Here is a 17337-nt window from a genome sequence, read left to right on the forward strand (position 1 = left end):
CCTTGAGATAACACGGGACCTAGGATCACGAGTGACCCCAAGCTAACCCTGAATCTGACATATCATTAACATACATAAAATAGCTAAGTAAAATGAACTAAACAGAAACTAAATCAACTAATATCTGAAAAGGAACAAGCCCAACTAGTCCGAATAATAATATAACATAACATAACATAACATAACATAAGGGTTTTATTGAAGACTGAAATATCCATTTAACAACTCAAGCTGAATCAACTACTATGTCCAAAAAGTCTCTACTGAATTGAGTTGCTGGGACATGCCCCCCAACTAACTCTAACAAAATTGAAACTAAAAATAATGACTAAAATGAAAGCATGTCTATTATCCTCGGAATATGAGGTCTCACTACTGAAGTTGTTGAATGCGAACCGAGATTCGATCTAAGTTTGATCTAGATGCTGAGTACATGAACCTACATCATGAAACGATGTAGCACAAAGTATGCGTCAGTACTTGGAATGTACTGAGCATGCATAATATAGATACTAAGCTGAATAAAAGATATATACGCTAAACAATACATAACCGAGCAATGATGTAATCTGAGCAAAGATATAGATATGTACTAAAGTGTAACTGAAAAGAACTAATTGAATGGAATGATCAAGTACAAATCCTGAATGTATATGATGAACTGAATACTGAAATATATATACTGAATGCCTGGTCAAATGACTAAAAGTCTGACTATGAGAGCTACTATTAACCGACATAAACCACATGAGCTAAACGTGGAGTCTGATGTATATGCCCCATCGAGAGGACCCAATATACCTTGCCAAGGGGTATAAAGGCATGACTGTGGCGTGATCACTAATAATGATGCCCAATAGAGGGGACTTAAAATCCTATGCGGGCACGTAGTTCTGTGACTATGAGGGTACGCTGAACCCTAGTCCAACTCAGTGCTAAGTCTACTCCCAACTGAATACATCTGAAGCTAAAATGTACTAAATACTGAATATCTCAAAATACTGACATGCTAACTGAGAATGCAACATTTATATATTGAGAATGTGACATTCGAAATCTGAAGCATGATTTTTTGTTTAACTAACCTAGTAAGTATAATTCCTAAACTAAGAGAATTTACATAAACTAGGGTTCTGAGTTTTATACAAGGAATTAAGTAACGTTTCTATGAAAATATGTTATTTAGACTATGGATACTATAGCAGCTGAAATCACAATAAATTCCCAAGATTTTACAAACCCTACGTCCAAACAAGCTATGTGGAATCAAGGCTAGGGACCAAGTGGATGAAAGGAACCACTAGTGAAATCCCACATACTTGGTGATGAAATTCCTGGAGAAATCCTTTATGTTTTGGGGCTGAAACTTGAAGAACACATCTGATTGTTCTTGGAAAATTGGCGCCCTTTTCTTATCTCTTTGCTCTTAGTTTTAGTGATTTTTGGGGAATAAAGGTTTTGAGTAGGTTCTGACTAGATTATTACGCTAAGACTGAGTAAAACGAAGTAATTTAGGTCTTAAACAACATAGTTTTGATGCCCAATGCATAGGGGAAAAGACCAAAATGATCCTGACTTAAAACTGATGAGGGGCAAACCACAAGACCACTAACGGACCATCAATAGGACCATGACCAATTGAGTGGGTCTTGGTTCTTGGCCAGAGTCTACTGGTTCTTGCTATGCCCATCCACGGTCCCTTTCACGGATCGTATGAAGGACCACGTGTCATAAAGGTGAACGTGGTTCTTCACTTTGGGCTAGGGGCTACTAGGTTAGGTCAGCGAACCAACCCACGACTCGTCAGTGGGACCACGACCTATGGAGGGCTCCGTGGTCCACCACATTTGGCTGGGTGTGAACCACGATGAGGGTGATGGGTTGTGGTTCCTTTCACGGCCCGTGGACTCCTCCGTAGTTCATCAATTTTCTGTGGTTCAGTCTTTGTTAGGTTCTGAGGTGTTACAATATCTCCTCCTTAGGAACATTCATTCTCGAATGAAGACTAAGTAAGCTTGGTTAGGGGGAAAGGGCTGAAATCCCTACTAACTGACTTCTAGAAACTACTATCTAAATGAATTTAGTTCCATGAACCACGCAACTATGCTGAAATGCTATGATAACTTAAAGAACAAGATACTGAGACTGAGTTAAACAAGAGTAAGCTGAGAGACTAGAGAGGAACTATTACCTCAAGCTGAAACTCAACCTATGAACTTGATGGTCAAGAATTTCAACTAGCACATCTTCAGAAGTGAGACGACCCTTCACAGTCACACTCGTTAATGGTACTATCGATGTCGGATCACCCACACACTTCTTCAACAAGCAATTGTTAAAGACTGGATGAACCACTACTAGTTCTACTGGCAACTCTAACTCATAAGCCACATTACCAACCCTTTTCAAGATTCTATTAGGACCTACATATCTAGAACTAAGCTTCCCTTTCTTGTCAAATCTCATCACCCCTTTCATAGGTGACTCCTTGAGGAAAAACCAATCATTGATTTCAAATTCTTCTGAGCTATCTTTAGTCTATATCTAATGAGCTAAACTTTCTATATAGTATCATGAACCGAATGTGGCCTAATCAAGATTGCTTCATCGACTTCAAACCAACCAATTGAGGACCTGCATCTACACCCACATAGTTCCTCATACGGGGCCATCTAAATACTGGAATAAAAGCTATTATTATAGGCAAACTCTATGAGAGGTAGGTGATCAACCCAACTTCCCTTGAAATCGATCATGCAAGCTCTCAACTTTTCTCTAAGGTCTGAATGGTACGCTCTGCCTGACCATTAGTCCGTGGAGGAAATGTTGTGCTGAGATTTGCTTGAGTACCAACACCTTTCTGAAAGGATTTTTGGAAATGAGAGGTAAACTGAGGACTTCTATCTGAGATGATAGACAAGAGGACCCCATGCAACCAGACTATCTCATTGATGTGGAGTTTACATAGTCCTCCACAGAATCTGTAGTCCTAATATCCAAGAAGTGAGCGGACTTAGCGACTCTGTCAACTATCACCCAAATAAAGTCCTGTTATCTGCGTGTACGAGGTAAACCCATAATGAAGTCCATGTTTATCACTTCCCACTTCCATGTAGGAATATTTATCTATTGAGTCATACCTCCTGGTTTCTGTTGTTCTACCTTAACTTGTTGTCAGTTAGGACACTTAACGACAAAGTCTGATATGTCCCTCTTCATGCCGTTCCACCAAAAGACTTCCCGTAAATCACGGTACATCCTAGTGGCACCTGGATGAATGGAAGACCTAGAGTTATGAGCTTCTGTAGGGATCTGCAGTCTCGACTCACCCACATAAGGAACACATAAGCGGACCTGGTAACGAAGCACACCATCTGCCCCTTGGTAGAAAACTTCAACTTTATACTGAGGAACTGCACCTTTCAACTGAAGTAATATAGGATCAATGTCCTATTTTTCCTTAACCTCCACTTCCAATGAAGATTCTGATCCATGTTGAACTATCACACCACCATCTGATGTATTTGAAAGGCAAACTCCTAAGCGAGCAAGCCGGTGAACATCTTTTGCTAACACTTTCTTTTCTTCCTTAACATGTGCTACACTACCCATACACAGTCTGCTGTGAGCATCAACCACTACATTGGCCTTACTTAGATGCTAAAGCACATTTATGTAAGAGTCTTTGAGGAATTCAAGTCATCTTATCCAACGATGATTCAACTCTTTATGGGTGAACACATACTGGAGGCTCTTATGATGTGTGAACACATCAACATGAACATTATACAAGTAATGTCTCCAAATCTTTAGGCAGAATACTACGACTGCAAGTTTGAGGTCATGAGTCGCGTAATTCTTCTCGTGGACCTTAAGATGTCTAGAAGCATAAGATATGACCTTACCTCATTGCATCAACAAACACCCTAGGCCGACCCTGAAGGCATCCCAATAAATCACATAACCCTCTGAACCATCTGGTAGAGTCAAGATGGGAGCTATAGTCAACCTAGTCTTCAGTTCAGAGAAGCTTTTGTCACACTCATCTAACCACTGAAATATAACCTTTTCTAAGTCAACTTGGTCAATGGGGAAGCTATGGATGAAAATCCTTCAACAAACCTCCAGTAATAACCGACCGAACCCAAGAAACTTTTGATTGGTGGAGAGGTCGGTCTGGGCCAGTGTTTCACTACCTTCATTTTATGAGAATCCACTCGGATCCCTTCGCTAGATACCACATGACCAAGGAAAGTGACTGATTGTAAGCAAAATTCACATTTCTTAAAATTAGCGAATATCTGGTGATCTTTGAGAGTTTGTAGAACAACTCTTAAATGAGTCGCATGATCCTCCTTACTTCAAGAATAAATGATGATATCATTGATAAAAATGACAACGAACAAGTCCAAATACTGTTTGAACACCCAGTTCACTAAGCCCATGAAAGCTGCAGGGGCATTTGTTAGTCCAAAAGAATTAACTACAACTTCATAATGATCCTACCGAGTCCTGGAGACTGTCTTCAGAATGTCACTATCTCTGACTCTGAGCTGATGATAGTCGGATCTAAGGTCTATTATAGAAAAGAAATTAGCACCCCGAAGTTGGTCTAACAAGTCATCAATCATAGGGATGGGATATGTTTTCTTGATTGTGATTTGTTCAACTGATGATAGTAAATGCACATTCTGAGAGAACCATCTTTCTTTCGCATAAACAACACTGCAACACCCATAGAGAGATGCTGGGTCTGATGAAGCCTTTATCCAGAAGGTCTTTCAACTATTCTTTCAATTTCTTTAGCTCAGCTGGAGCCATTTTTAAGGAGAAATCGAAATGGGCTGGGTATCTGGAAGGAGATCTATTCTGAAGTCAACTTCCCTTTCGAGAGGAACTCTGGGAAGATTTTCTAGGAACACTTCTGGAAACTGATTTACTATTGGATTGACTCAAGATTTGGGGTTTCGGAGTTTGAATCCTTAACCCGAACATGATGATATGCGTACCCTTTGGAAATCATTTTTTTGTCCTTAAGGTAAGAGATAGATCGATCGATAGGTGCTGAACTACCGTTCCACTCTAAGACTAGCTCGTTTGGAAACTGAAACTGAACAATTATAATTCTACAATCGACTGAGGCATAACATGAATGTAACCAATCCATGTCTAAAATGATATCAAAATCTACCATTTCTAACTCTATAAGGTCTGCTGAGGTGACTTTCTGGGAAACAGTGACAGAGCAATATAGACTATGGATTTTATAGCAGCTAAAATCAGAATAAATTTCGAAGAATTTACAAACCCTAGATCTAAACACCCTATGTGGAATAAAGTAACTGACTGAATTCGAGGGACCTAGTAGATGAAAGGAACCCACTAGTGGAATCCCACATACCTGGTGACAAAATTCCCAGAAAAATCCTTTAGATTTCGAGGCTGAAACTTGAAGAATACCTCCGCTTGTTCTTGTAAAACTGTCATCTCTTTCTTCTATTTTTGCTCTAAATTTTGGTGATTTTTGAGGAATGAGGGTTTTGAGTAGGTTCTGACTAGATTATAAGGCTAAGATTGAGTAAAACGATGTAGTTTAGGTCTTAAACAATAAAGTTTTGATGCCCAATGCATAGGAGAAAAGACCAAAATTACCTTGACTTAAAGCTGATAAGGGCCATCCACGCGACCACTGATGGACCATCGATGGGACCACGACCCATCGAGTGGATCGTGGTTCTTGTCCAGAGTCTCTTGGTTCTTAGTACACCTATCACAGTCCCTTCCACGGACCGTGTGAAGAACTATGGGCGTGAAGCCACCATGGTTCTTTACTTAGGGCTAGGGGCTACTCTGTCAGGTCGACATACCAACCCATGACTCATCAGTGGGACCACGGTCCGTGGAGGGGCTCCATGGTCCACCATATATGGCTGGGTGTGAACCACGATGAGGGTAATGGGGTCGTGGTTCCTTTTACGTCACATGAACCCCTCTGCGGTTCATTAATTTTCTGTTGTTTAGTCTTAGTTAGGTTATGAGGTGTTACACCTAGGATCACGAGTGACCCCAAGTTATCCATGAGTCTGGCATACATCAAGCATACTGAGAATAACTAAGTAAAACATGTAATATGCGGAAGCTAAATCGATTGATATCTGAAGAGGGAACAAAGCACAACTGGTATGAAAGTAAATATATATAACAAGAGTTTAGTGATGAATGACACAACCATTTAACATTTCGAGCTGAATATACTACTATGTCTAAAAAAAAAGCCTCTAACTGAGTTGTGTTGCTAGGACATGCCCCCAGCTAACTCGAACAAGACTGAAAACTTAAAGTAATGAATAAAATAAAAAGCATGTCTATTGTCCTCGAAGTATGAGGACTCACCACTGAAGCTTCTGAATTCGAATTGAGAATCGATCTAAGGGTGATCTGGAAGTTAAGTGCCTGAACCTACACCATGAAACTATGCATCACAATGTATGTGTTAGTACTTGGAATGTAGTAAGCATGCAAGATATAAATATGCTAAGTTGAACAAAGTATATAAGCTGAACAATGCATAACGAGCAATGATATAATCTGAACAAGGATATAGATATGTACTGAAGTATAACACAAAACTAAACCGGATGCAAAAAAAGTGTACTACTATGTCTAAAAAAAGTGTCTAATTGAGTTGAGTTGATGGGACATTCCCCCAGCTAACTCTAACAAGACTGAAAACTTAAAGTAAAGAATAAAATAAAAAGCATGTCTATTGTCTTCGAAGTATGAGGACTCACCACTGAAGCTTCTGAATTAGAATCGAGAATCGATCTACGAGTGATCTGGAAGTTAAGTGCCTGAACCTACACCAAGAAACTATGTAGCACAATGTATGTGTAGGTACTTGGAATGTACTGAGCATGCAAGATATAAATATACTAAGTTGAACAAAGTATATAAGTTGAACAATGCATAACGAGCAATGATATAATCTAAACAAGGATATAGATATGTACTGAAGTATATCTAAAAACTAAACCGGATACAATGACCAAGTACTAATCATGAAGATAACATAATGAACTGTATACTAAAATAAATGTTGAAAACCTGGTCAATGCAATAAGAGTCTGACTGTGGGAGCTACTATTAACCAACATTAACCACGTGAGCTAAATGTGGCGTCTGATGCATACACCACATCAAGAGGTCCCAAAACCTTTGCCATTAGCATGACTGAGGAGTGATCACTAAAACTGATGCTAGGCAGAGGGGACTTACAAATCTACGCGGGCATATAGTTCTGGGACTTTGAGGTTACACTAAGCCCTAGTCCAATTCAGTGCTAAGTCTACTCCTAAATGAATATTCATGAAGCTAAAATACACTAAAAATTTAATATCTCAAAAACTGACATGCTAACTGAGAATGCAACATTTATATATACTGAGAATATAACATTCGAAATCTGAAGCATGAATTTCAATTGGTTGGCCTAGCAAATATAACTGATGAACTAGGATAGATTTACAAAGGCTAGGGTTCTAAGTGCTATGCATGGAATTATGCTAAATTATCAAGAAACGTGCTATTTATATCAAAGGAGCCACAATTACAATAAATCTTGAAAATCTAAAAACCCTAGGTTTGAACAATTTATAAGAATCCAAAGAAATAACTGAATTCTAGGTACATAATGGGTGAAAGGAACCCACTAGTGAAATCCCACATACCTGGTGATGAAATCTACAGAGAAATCCTTCAGATTTTTGGGCTGAACTTTGAAGCACCACGGGCCGTGTAGGACACCGTGGTTCTTCACAATGAGGTAGGGTTGTACTGGGTCATTTGCATGGCACACTTGAAGGACCGTGTGGGGTTCCACAGACCGTCTAGTGGTCTGTGGTTCCTCACTGTCCTTGGGGGGGATCTCTGGCTTGCTTTCACGGGCATAGTGACTGACCGTGTGGGTTCCACTTTCACAGGAATATTGACCTCCGTGGTTCACCTATTATCTTGGCTTAGTCTTAGGTAGATTTCTAAGGTGTAACAATATCTCCCCCTTGGATCGTTTGTCATCGAATGAAGGCTAAACAAGATGAGTTTCGAGGAAAGAGTTGAAATTCCTACCAATTGAGTACTAGAAGTTGATATTTAACTGAACTAAGTTTCATGAACTTGCAAATATGCTATAATGCAAGGATAACTGAGAGAACAAGATACTGATACTGAATAACACAAGAGTAAATTGAGAGACTGTAGAGGATCTATTACCTCAAGTTAATAGAGAATCGGATGGAAAGAGATGAGGATACTTGGCTATCATGGCTGCATCTGCTTCCCAAGTAGCTCCCTTTAAGGACTGACTTCTCTAGAAAACTTTCATTAAAGTGACCTCATTATTCCTTAACCTACGAACCTGTCGGTCAAGAATTTCAATTGGAATCTCCTCATAGGTGAGACGATCCTTCACAACCACATTATTTAAGGGTACTATCAATGTCGGATCACCCACACACTTCTTCAACAAGGAAATGTGAAAGATTGGATGAACCGCTACTAGTTCTGTTAGCAGCTCTAACTCATAAGCCACCGTACCCACCCTTTTCAGGATTCTGTAAGGACCTACATACCTTGGGATTGATCTTCCCTTTCTTGCCAAATGTCATCACCCCCTTCATGGGTGACACCTTTAGGAAAACCCGATCATCGATTTCTAACTCTAAGTCCCTCCTTTTTACATCTGCCTAGGACTTCTAACTACTCTAAGTTGTCTCTAGCCTAGATGACTTGAACTTTCTCCATAGACTCATGAACTGAATCTGGCCCAATCAAGGCTGTTTCACCTTCTTCAAACCAACCAAACAAAGATCTACACTTACACGCATATATTGCCTCATAAGGGCCATCTAAATACTACAATGAAAGTTGCTATTATAGATGAACTCTATGAGAGGTAGGTGATCATCCCAATTACCCTTGAAAAATGTCAAGCAAGCTCTTAATATGTTCTCCAATGTCTGAATGGTACGCTATGCCTGACCGTCCGTCTATGGAGGAAATGGTGTACTGAGATTTACCTGAGTACCAAAAACTTTCTGAAACAACTTCCAGAAATGGGATGTAAACTGAGGACCTCTAACTGAGATGATTGACACGGGAACCCTATGCAACCTGAGTATCTCATTGATGTAGAGTTTGGAATAGTCCTTCACCAAATCTATAGTCTTGACGGCCAAAAAAAGAGTTGACTTAGTAACTCAGTCCACTATCACCCAAATGAAGTCATGTTGTCTGTAAGTATGAGGTAAACCCGTAATGAAGTTCATGTTTATCACTTCCCATTTTCATGTGGGAATGCTAATATCTTGCATCACACCTGCTGGTTTCTGATGAAAAACTTTAACCTGCTTACAGTTAGGACCCTTAGCCACAAAATATGCGATGTCCCTCTTCATGTAGTTCCTCCAATAGATTTTCTGTAGATGACGGTACATATTAGATCACCCCACCATCTGACATATCCGTAAGGCAAACTCCTAAGCGAGCAAGTCGGTGAACATCTTTGGCTAACTCTTTATTTTCTTCCTGCTACATTACCCATAGACAGTCTGTTAAGAGCATCAACCACTACAATAGCCTTACCTGGATGGTAAAGCACATTCATGTCATAGTCCTTTGAGGAATTCAAGACATCTCCAAGATTAAATTCTTTCTGGGTAACACATACTGGAGGCTCTTATGATCTGTGAACACATCAATATGAACACCATACAAGTAATGTCTCTGAATCTTTAGGACAAATACTAAGGCTGCAAGCTCGAGGTCATGAGTCGGGTATTTCTTCTCATGAACCTTAAGCTAACTAGAAGCATAAGTTATGACCTTACCTTGTTGCATTAGTACACAACATAAGCCAACCCTAGATGCATTCCAATAAACCACTTAACCGTCTGAACCCTCTAGTAGAGTCAAGACCAGAGTTGTAGTCAACCTGGTCATCAGTTCTAAGAAGCTTTTCTAAAACTTAACTGACCACTAAAACTTGACCCTTTTTTGAGTTAATTTAGTCAATGGGGAAGCTATGGATGAAAATCCTTCAACAAACCTCCGATAATAACCGTCCAAAGTCAAGAAACTCCTAATATCAATCAGAGAGGTGGGTCTGGGACAATGTTTTACTGCCTCAATTATCTGAGAATCTACTCGAATCCCTTCGTTGGATACCACATGACGAAGGAAAGCTACTTACTGTAACTAGAATTCACATATTCTGAGCTAAGCGAATAACTGGCGATATTTGAGAGTTTGCAGAACAAATCGTAAATGAGTCACATGTTCTTCCTTACTCTGAGAATAAATAGGGATATCATCAATAAAAATAATGACGAACAAGTCCAAATATTGCTTGAAAACCTTGTTCATTAAGTCCATGAAAGCTGCATGAGCATTTGTTAGTCTAAAATACATAACTACAAATTCATAATGGCCATACCGAGTCCTGAAGGATGTCTTTGAGATGTCACTATCTCTGACTCTAAGTTGATGGTACCCGGATCTGAGGTATATCTTAGAAAATCAACTAGCAGCCTGAAGTTAGTCGAACAAGTCATTAATCCTCGGGATAAGATACTTATTCTTGATTGTGACTTTGTTCAACTGACGATAGTCAATGCACATCTTGAGATAATCATCTTTCTTTCGCACGAGCAACACTGGAGCACCCATGGAGAGGTGTTGGGTCTGATAAAGCTTTTATCTAGAACGCTTCTCTACTGTTCTTTCAATTCATTTAGCTCAGATGGAACCATTATGTAAGGGGGAATCAAAATGGGCTGGGTATGTGGAAGAAGATATATTTTGAAGTCGATTTCCCTTTCGGGAGGGACTCAGGGAATTTTTTTTGGGAACACTTCTGGAAACTCATTTACAACAGGGAATGATTCAAGAGTTGGGGTTTCAGAGTTTAAATCCTTAATCCGAACAGGATTATAGATATATCTAGAGTTTAAATCCTTAACCCGAACAAACTTATAGATATATCTTTTAGAAATCATTTTCCCGGCCTTAAGGTAAGTGATAAATCCACCTATAGGCATAGAGCTAATACCCTTCCACTTAAAGACTGGCTCGTTTGGAAATTGAAACCGGATGATCCTAGCTCTATAATCGGCTGAGGCATAACAGAAATATAACCAATCCATGCCTAGAATGATATCGAAATCTACCATTTCTAACTCTACCAGGTCTGCTGAAGTGACTTTCTGGCAAACTGTGACAGGGCAATTTTTGTATACCCGTCTAACTATAATTGGTTACCAATTGGAGTAGAGACTAAGAAGGGTTCTGAGAGAGTTTCTAGACTAACAATGAAATTTACTACTATATAGGGAGTTACAAAACACAGTGTATCCACTTAATCTAACAATGCATAAAAAATCTAAATAAAAGACTCGCAACATACTAGTGACCATATTAGGTGAATTTACGGCGAGCCTGGAGAGCATACAACCTGTTCTGGTGCTGACCGCCACCTGTACCAGATGAGTCACCCTGTTAAGTGGTCGACTTGTTGGCACTACTGAAGTAGTAGGCTGAGCCCTGCTACCTCCCTGTCTTTGCCTGTCCTTCAACATATGACCAGACTAGCCATACCCAAAACACCCCTCTCTGCCAGCAAGACACTCACCCAGATGGGCCTTACCATACTTTAGGCAAGTTATAAAAGTACGGTTACTTGAAGCACTTCCTTTTGACTTAGACACTGATGCTCTCCCTTTCTGATCCTATCGAAACTTGGGGGACGGAGTGCTAGCTGATGACGGTGCTGGGGCTATAGCTTCTGTGGAAAGTGTGAGCTATCTTATTTGGTAGTAAACCCAAGATACATGTATCATTAAATGTGAGATATGTGTATCCAACAATTTTAAATAAAGACATTCATGTTCATGTTGAATAAATTTTCAATTATATGGATTTTCGTTATATTTCTATAAAGTAGCTTGAATTGTCAACAATCTTAAGTATTGATACAATATATGAGAGTTTAGCTATTTTTCATAAAACTTAGTTCAATTTTGCGTGTGAATTATTTATCTTATACATTATTAACTTACGTGCTTCTATATGTATTGATAAGACTCATATCTAAATTATCTGATAATAAATAACTTATGTGAATCTGATACAAAATTATGTAATCTATATGCATTAATAAGATTCATATCTAGTGAGGTGAGATATGAACGATACAAAAGTGATGAAATTGATGTTGGTCAAAATATTAATTTTGTGAATCTAAAATCAGTAATTGCAGCTGAATTAGAGATCGATGAGTTGAGGAAAAAATTGTAAATCAGATACATTGATGAGGTGAAGAAAAAAGAGTGAGGATTTTCAATGTATCCGCTATGTATTGATACACCATACAAAACGGTTGAAGAGATACATAGCTTTGATGGATACATGTTTGTGTGGTAATTGCTATATATCAAATACATTTAATATATTTTCAAATGTATGTATCATGCCTAAAATATTAGTGCATGACATATTACAATTTATGTATCTTATTTTGTATAACAAATATTGTATTTTATAAAAAGATACATTATACACGTAGTTATTTCAAATAGATTTTTTTTGTGTTTGATGCATAACACAATGATGATCAGTTGATATGTATATAATACATGTAATAATGTTTGAAAACTATTAAATTTGATATATATTATGTATCATGCACATATCAGTTACTTTGATGCATAGTGTCTTAGTTAAGAACATAAATGATTTATAAATCAAATGTATTTATTGGGTGGTGTTTACAGACACATAACCTTCTAGTTGAATAATTTTGGGTGTATATATATGGTAGTAAAAGATTACCACTGATATGTATAGTATACCTATTGTTGAATCTGATACACAATTCTCTAGTTATAGAACATTATGATTTATCTATTAAGATTGAAAATACATTATATAACTTGATACATGTGAATGATACATTAGGTAGTGTTTATGAATCAAGTACAGTTATATTGAACATGATAAACACTAACTGAAGATTCAACAACATTAGAGTTATGTATTAATACCTTAAACATGAACATGATACATTGCATAAAACAAAGACAATTGTAGCAGTGATGTATCAGATCAGTAATAACAGTAACAAAGACTAATTTAAGAATAAAAATAAATGAGATACATTGAAAATCTGTATCTTTTGGTAGTGAAGATCGTGTAATAGCAAATCCATTTTTTTCCTTATTTTTAGCATTTTTTCAACTGTAGATTTAGAACTTGAGCATGTTGTAACACCTCGGAATTCGAAAGATCTAAATTTAGAAATAATTAATTTGGAAATAGAAAAATCTGAAATTTTGCAAGTTATGCTTAATTTATGAGTTTATGGCCAACTTCAAACGACCATAAGTTTCAGTACAGGATGAGTTAGGTGGCTCATATGATATTAAATGAATGGTCTTGGAATCCTCTTTCCAACACAACCGAATTTGCTAAATTTCGAGCTCATATGAGGGAGATACGCCCGTTTGAAGTTAGGTTGTCCATTTTAGTAAAGTTACCCGAAAATATGAGGGGTATTTTTGTCTTTTCCTTATCCAATCAGATTAAAATAAAATATGGTAATATTTATGGGTCTAAACTGATTTGGTTCAGTTTTCACAATACTAATTTATGCTAGGGTTTTAGAAAAGAGTTCAAGATGAGAAAAGAGAGAAGATTCAAGGCGTTCATCAAGTTCTTGAAGTTTTGTTACGGAATTTCGCCAAGGGTTTGATCCAAAAAAGGTATGTGAGTTCTCATAGTGTCGGGTTCGTTCACCCACATGCCAATCATGTTATTTTCAGTGCAATTTCGTTCTTGAAGTTGAAGGATTTGAGTTTGATAACGTTCAAATATACTTCTTGGAAAGAAATATAAACGATCGTATGCAATATATTNATGATCAAGCAATTGACCCTCAACTTTTAGTTCTTCAAGTTGACTTATAAGTAATTTTTCTTCCTCACACATATTATTACTAAATTGTTGGGTGTCATATGATTTAATCTTTTCACTCAACTCAATATCTAAATAATAGAGATCAAATTCAAAGGCATATTCACTATTGCGCTTACATATTGATTTATAGCAAAGTATTAACAAATCTTCCAAGTCCCCATACAACTTATCTAGTTGAGAAAAAATTAGCTTAAAAGAATCAATAATATCACAAGGGCAAGAATTGCAAGAACACATATCACTACATACTTTTTCAGATGAGATCTCAAGAAGAGTAAACATATAATAAAGAGAAGTAAATTAAAACTAATAAAAAAAATAAAATAAAAAAAGAACTACAAGTCAAAATAAATACTAAAGACAATTTCTAAGCCACATTCCCCGACAGCGGCGCCATTTTTTGATAACGTTCAATAATGTAGTTACAAATAAATCTAAAAGCCAGATTCCTCGGCAGCGGCGCCATTTTTTGACAACGTTCAAATATACTTCTTGGAAAGAAATATAAACGATCGTATGCAATATATTTACCCAACTATGAGTCGGGTCGATCCCACAGAGAATATGGAAGAATATTGTCAATAGCAAATATTTAACTCGTAGTCGTTATATAAAAATGGGGGGATTTAAATTTGAAATAAAATAAACAAACAATAAAAAGATAGCTTTGAACTAAGTATTTATTTATATTCAGATTATTAAAAGTAACTAGGAATGTGTTCCCCATAAGCTCATAATGCAGTAATCCTAATAATAGTAATCCTTGTCTAGTGTATTACATGCAAAGTGATCAGTTAGGTATCTCTAAATCCTTGATCCGGCATCTAGAGAATTTCACCCCGCACCTTGATCCGGCTACGTGTGTATAATTTACTAACCCTTACCTTTACCTCATATTAGACATCATAATCGATGTTTGGCTTAGTTATTACTTCGCACCAATCGATACTAGCCTATTAGATAGTATCCCACTAAATCTATGTTGATAATTCTTTTCTTGTTGATTACCTCCTTGATCCGGCAAGTAGAAACAAGGCGAGTTCTAACGCGTGCACTCGTTAAAAAGACTTTTAACCGAAAGAATTATCAATGCATGCAAAACACTATTCAAGAATTGCTTATTTACTATTCATACATTGTTAATCGCTCATGGTTCCCACAATCCTAGTTATGAAAGTTAGTTACTCATTATCTCAAGAACACAATCAAAATTCATTAAAATAAACATGCTTGTGTTAATCATAAAAAGTTAAGAACAATAGCTAAACTATCTTTTATTAATCACATACAAATAAATAATAAAGGAGAAGAAAGAATAAACCACAATTCTCCGGCCTACACGGCGGCTCTTTCAAAGTTCCTAAGCTAGAAGAAAATTTATATTCGATCTTGTATCTTGGTTCTTGGCTTCCCCCCAAATAAATATTTCTCTACACTATTTATAGATGTAGAAAACCCTAAATGAAATAATTAAGTTCAATACAAATTAGGAAAACAAAACCCAATTAAATTGGGTTTTACGTGTGGCCGCAATTTATGGAAATTCTTGGCAGCAAGGGCTGGTCAGCTGGTGACACGTGGCAGCTGCAAACCACATTCAAATTGAATTGGAAAGTCCTTCTTTGCACCATATATAGAAATATATTATTTTAATAAATTTAATCCATTAAGTTGTCTGCTTGATTTCCTTCTTCAAGCTTCCATCTTTAATTCGTTTTAGCTCCAAACTTCTTCAACTTTACGTCAATTTACTCCTTCAAATAAAACACACTATTTAGCACAATTTATAAAATTAATGCTCAAAAAGGATAAATATAAATAATAAATATGAGACAAACAATGATTAAAAATATGTATTTTTAGCCTCACATCAACACCCCATACTTAAACTTTTGTTCGTTCTCGAGCAAACATTAAAGCTCATCCCAAAAAAATTCACACTAGCAATGTGATCACTTTGATCAATACAAACTATTAGGCCGTGGACCAATTTCAAAACATCAAGTAGACTTCTCAATCACTATGCAAGTCATCCAAATAAACAACAAACCTCCTAACCTCCTAACCTCGAGGAAGGACTTTGAACTCATCAAATTTAAGTTTGCTCTCCTACTCTCATCAAAGAAAGTTAATAACATCACTTATCTATCATGAAACAAGTGCCCTCACAAGAAGAAATAGTCCACACACTCGAATCAACAGATTGAATATAAATTAAGGACTTGGCATCAAAGAACACTCTCACACTCACAAAGAAAATTCACATGTATGCACAAAGAACCATATGCTTGCCATTATGTACATCTCCACTAATTAAGCATGCTTGAATAGAATCAAATAGGACTTTAATGGATTGTACTGTAGGCTAGGGGATGGGTAGGAAAACTATATAATAGTGACTTACACTTCCTTAAGCACTTCGCAATTTTAGATTTCATAACCCATTATTTTTTTCTCTTTATTTTCAGCCCTCTCTTCAACAATTATTTCACAAGTAATTCTCATCCTCTCAAAAATGTTTTAATCTTTTTTTTTTAATGTTTCCCTTCATAATAGCCACGCTCAACTTACGTATTTTACATGTGTTAAGGTGCACAATGTCCTTGGAAGGACCAGGACCATCATCAAGGTAACTTTTTTTTTTTTCATGTCACATTTTTTTTTTCATATCACATTCTTTCAAAGAGGACTTTTAAGCACTTTGTAGCTATCATTGATTACCCTTTCACTCAACCATCCATTTTTCTCAAAATTGATAATTAGAATAAGTTTATGCTATAATGCTCAAGGAAGCAAGGTTCAAAAACTAGGGATTCAACAAAATAGTCAAGGGCAAAATATTGCTACCAATAAAAGGCTACAGGCTCAAAGGGGCTAACTAGTGATAAAATATCTGAAAAGGCTAAAATTTACCAGACAAAGCAAAGAAAGCCTATTATCATCTCCTAAACAAAGCAACACTTTTTATTTCGCTTCAATAACATGCAGGGCAAGTTCTAGACTAAGATACAAAACATGAAATAAATAAAATCTCACCACACATGGCACAAGTATCAATCAAGATGGATCAATTCCATTTCTAAGAGAGACAGGATCATAACAAACTACAAAATAAAATAAGCTATATACAAAGTCACAACCATGAGCTTAGATGTCAAAGGGTCTGCATTTTTTTTTCAGTCAAGCATTCACAAGAAAGTACTACTCAAAAATTAGGCCCAAATAGTAAGTATCACATAACTAAAAAGGGTCTTTTCTTTTCTCCCCCAAAAAAAAACAAAAAATAAAAATAAAAATTTAAAAATAAAATTT

This window comes from Solanum stenotomum, chromosome 4 (assembly GCF_019186545.1).
Source record: "Solanum stenotomum isolate F172 chromosome 4, ASM1918654v1, whole genome shotgun sequence".
Classification (NCBI taxonomy): Eukaryota; Viridiplantae; Streptophyta; class Magnoliopsida; order Solanales; family Solanaceae; genus Solanum; species Solanum stenotomum.